Source organism: Gossypium arboreum, chromosome 3, assembly GCF_025698485.1.
Source record: "Gossypium arboreum isolate Shixiya-1 chromosome 3, ASM2569848v2, whole genome shotgun sequence".
NCBI classification, from domain to species: Eukaryota; Viridiplantae; Streptophyta; class Magnoliopsida; order Malvales; family Malvaceae; genus Gossypium; species Gossypium arboreum.
Window position 1 is genome coordinate 109,627,788 of NC_069072.1, and position 5,182 is coordinate 109,632,969.

Below are 5,182 nucleotides of genomic sequence, written 5' to 3' on the forward strand. Positions count from 1 at the left end.
GGCAAAGCCTCCAGTACGTGGTTGAACCACTTTCAGTACTTCCTCCATTAATATCCCAACCCCATGCAACAGATATTAATAAAAGCATATCATGTAAAATACAACATTGATCAATCATGCAGTTCAGCCAATTTAAAACTCTAGGGGTATATCGGTAATTTTGCTCTTTAGGGGTAATTTCAGTAATTTTGCTCTTTAGGGGTAATTTCGTGATCTACGCTACTACACAAGCTAATTCAGTAATTTTTATCAGTTTTATGCAATTTGATTCCACCATCTACCTAATGAAGCTAATTTGCCCATCTCTTACCCATATTGGTCCGTAAGCCCATTGGGCCCAGTTTTGGCCCATCGAGCCCCTTTTTCCGAAATACGCTAAAACGTCACGCGAACGTGCTTACCACCTTGCGGTGCCAGATCTAACAATTACTCTATGACTTGAGAGCATTCGCATACTCACATGACCATGAAATGCCGGAATTTCGGCATTTCGGCTTTTGCCGAATTGAACTAAGAAAGGGTGTTCAAGATACACACGATTCGCGACGATCGCTCATTGAGATCTCTTCGATATCCTACAATTGATTAGCACAATTCTTATTTACAAACCATAATCACTAAATTCCAAAACTTACTCACCCATGATCGAACCATGTCCCTAAAAGCCTTTGAAGCGTTACCTTTTGCCACAATCGATAGCTAGCTCGAATCCGATTGTTCCAATGATTCACGCTTTCAATCCAACACTTAAGAAGACACTAATCATTGATGAAAACGTCGGTTAAAAACCTTTAGAGCCACATGCCCAATTCGATGACCTCTCTATATTTTAGGGATTTGGCTTTTCTTAACTTTGCAAAATAAGAACAGATCGAGATGATGAACACTTACCCTTACTCCTTTTTGATGTCCACGCAATCTGGTGCGATTTATCTTTCAAACGATGGTAAAAACTCGACTCCCGGAGTTCTAAAGTTTCGGCTATAAGCCCCAATTCTATGGTTTTTCGGCTTTTGTGTGATGAAGGAGATGATAATGCGGGGCTACAACCTTGAAGTAGAATTACGGTCAGAATCCAGATTAAGAAAAGATAATTTGTAAATTAATAAAAGCAAAAGAACATAGGAGAACACGGCTTTGAAGAAATCGGCAAGCGGTGATCACGAGATTTGGCTTTTATGGATTCGCAAAAGTATTGATGAATAGTAGGTATGATGAATAGTTTTGAAGAAGAAAAATAGAAGAAGAAGAATAGGGGAGGTGGTAGTTTCGGCTAGAGAGGAAAAAGAGAGGAAAAACAACCCTAAGGTGTTCAAGCAGAAGAAAAACGGCACCACTCAATACCCTAAGTGCCGAAATACCAACCTAATACCCCCTGCCGATTTTTCCCTCTTCAATTCCTATAATTTGGCCAACTCCTAGCCTAATCCATATCCCTTAAATCTCTCCCCTTATCCCTCATTAATCCAAGCATTTAAACTGATCCAACTCTCCTCTAGCAGAATCCACCTGAACTCCAACACTTGCCCCTCCGCACTTAAAAATAAATGCCTCTATTTGCCAACACAGGAATCGATCCTTGCCTTCCCAAAGCTCCACACGCCACTTTTCTAGGAGCCTAGTGGCGTCACCCTTGCCACTTTACTACAGCTCTTTTGTGATGCAATTTCTCCAACAATATTCTTAAGGCCTACCTACTACACCTGTGGTTTGATCTACCTTAAATTTTTACTAGAGTCCAGGTTTGAACCCAAGACTTCTCCAACACTTCTCAGCATACTTAACCACTAAAACAAGCCTTCATTAACAAAATTTACATGCACAACAAAATATTAAAAGCTGCCTTCAACCGCTCCCATGCTCAAGGCCCAAAACTTCTAGGCTCAAATTCAGGGTGTTACAATCCTTTAAAAAACTATCTGTAATAATCGGCCAAGCCTATAATGCTTCTAAACTTAATTACATTCCTTGGCGGTTTCCATTCAACAATAGCCAAAATATCTTACTCGGGTCTACTTTAATACCATCACCTGAAACAATGTGGCCCAAGAATCCAACTTTTCAAAGCCAAAACTCTCTTTTACTAAACTTAGCATACAACTGCTTGTCTCTCAAGGTTTGTAGAACAACCCTCAAGTGTTGGGCATGCTAGGATTCATCACGAGAATAAATCAATATGTCATCAATAAAAAAGACAACAAGTTTATCCAAATACAATCAAAAAATATGGTTCATCAAATCCATAAAATGCAGCAGGAGCATTTTTTAAACCAAAAGGCATGACAAGAATTCATAATGACCATACCTCGTCCGAAAAGAAATTTTCGGTACATCCGAGTCTTTCACTCTCAACTAGTAGTAACCGGGCCTCAATTCTATCTTTGAAAACCATGTCACTCCTTTCAACTGGTCAAACAAGTCATCAATCCTTGGAAAAGGATACTTGTTCTTAATTGTTACTTTATTGAGCTGTCAATAATCTATACATAACCTTATAGATCCGCCTTTCTTTTTTACGAATAATATCGGAGCACCCCATGGTGAAAAGCTCGGTCTCACAAAACCCTTGTCAGTCAATTCTTACAACTGTGACTTGAGTTCTTTCAATTCGGTCAGGGACATTCTATATTGAGCAATCGAGACAGGTGCTGTACCAAAGACTAACTCAATGCCAAACTCAACTTCCCTAATAAGAGGTAATCCATGTAGCTCTTCCGGGAAAACATCCAGATACTCACATACAACAGGCAGTGATTCAATCTTTGATTCAAACTATTTCGTATTGAACACATACAAATAAGCTTCATGTCCCTTTTTAATACATTTCTGAGCAGACATCAAAGAAATCACAATTGGCAACTTATCTGACTCGTTTGATTCAACCCGGAGAATTTTACCATTTTCACATTTCAATTCAATAACTTTTTGTGTACAATTCACTATAGCATCATGAAGTGTCAACCAATCCATGCCCAATATAACATCAAATTCATCGAATGGAAATAACATCAAGTCAGCCGAAAAATAATGATCTCTACTTACATACCTTATCAACTAAAACATGCTTTCCTAATGAGTTTGACACTTTAATCATAAATTTCGTAGACTCAACAGGCATATTCATACTAAATACCAATTTCATGCACACATATAAATGAGTAGAACCAAGATCAATCAAGGCAATAACAGAAGTGTCATAGAGAGAAAGAGTACCTGTAATCACATTGGGAGAAGTTGTGTCCTCACGCGCACGTATAGCATAGGCCCTAGCCAGAGTTCTAGCTTTGGATCTCACTGCTGTATCCCTTGTGACATTTTTACTACTAGCCCCATTACCTACATTTCTCAAGGCTCTCCCTTTTGTAGCCATACTACTCGGCCTTGTACTCTGAAAATTTTCTTTCTCAACCACCTCAAGACAATATTTGATATGGAGATTTTGAGAACCACATCAAAAACAAGATCCATCGCTCACCCTACACTTGCCAAAATAATCTCTACCACATTGTTGGCACTCAGGTCTGGGAGCTCTATCATTACCTGCACTAGCCATAGATGTAGCCTGAGATCTAAAACCAGAATTTTGCTTCTTACGGTTTCTGTATGAATGCCCAGCCGACACATGAAAAAGAGAATACATATCTCTGGATTTCTTAGACTGAGATCGAAGTGACTTGCTCATCGGCCTCTTCCTTATATCTCTAGCCTCAGCTTTGGCTCTTCTCCTTTCCTTTTTCAGCTCCTTAGCTTTACAAGCCTGATCAACGAGCACAACAAATTCCTTCAGCTCAAGAATACCCACTAACACTCTAATGTCCTCATTAAGTCCATTTTCAAACCTTCTACACATTTTAGCCTTGGAGGATACACACTCTCGAGCATATTTACTAAGTCAAACAAACTCTATTTCATACTCAGTAACTGACATGCGACCTTGTTTCAAATCGAGAAATTCCTTATGCCTCTGATTGATGAATGGCTCATGGATATATTTCTTTCAAAACTCTTCTTGAAACAATTCCCATGTGACCCTTTCTCTCGATACTGTCAAAACTAGCATTTTTCACCAATGATATGTTTCATCTCTCAACAAGGAAATAGCACACTTCAAACATTCATTAGGTGTGTAGAATAGCTGACTGAATACCTGAATGGAATTGAGCCAAAATTTTTCCCTTTTGGGATCATCTTCGACATTGGCCCTAAACTCCTCAGCTCATTGCTTTCGAATTCTATCAACTTTGGTTCTATGAAATCTCATAAAATCCATAACTTGAGGCACTTGAGGTACGGGTTGGGGATTTGAAAGGGGTGGAGGAGGTTGAGCGTTTGGGTTCGTTCGAATGAACTCTGTGTACTAGGCATCAATCATATGGAGAAAGGCTTCTCTACCTCCTTCTCCTTTACTAAAAGTCGTAGGTCTACTATCAAATGACATTGCTCTTTCAGTGGGAGCAGGTATGTTACTTTTGACATCATTCACCGCTGCTCTATCAGGATCCATTTACTATATGAAAACACATTTTTAAATCGTTAGGAGTCGTCACACTATCATAATGTATATGGCATGTAAAGCTAGACTCATACACATGCTATGTTAGTCTGAGAACCGATTAAAGCATAGCTCTATTACCACTAAATGTAACACCCCTTACCCGTATCCAAAGTCGGGACAGGGTTTAAGGCATTATCAGACTTAAACGTAAATAAACATGCAAAATCGAGCCACAATGTTTCATCCACATTTAAAACTTTTCAATCACATGCAAATTGTCCCATATAAGGGTCCAAAAGACTCGAAACATACATCAAAAGTGGTTCGAGACTAAACCAAGAACTTTCGGAACCTGTTTAACATTTAGAATATTTTCTTGATATGGGGAGTCACACGCCCGTGTGACATGCGACAAGCCCATGTCTTCTACCCGTATAACTCTCTAACTATGATGTCATCATACAATTAGGGTCACACGGCCAAGTCACACGCCCGTGTATTAGGTCATATGGAGAATTAAATTCCAAAAATTAAATACAGACTTCACACGGCCTGGGCACACGCCTATGTCCTATGGCCGTGACCTTCACACGGCTAAGACACACGGCCATGTCTCTGCCTGTGTGTTTACTATTGAACATTCTGTTTTGCATTAAATAGGGTGCAAGGGACACACAACCAGACCAC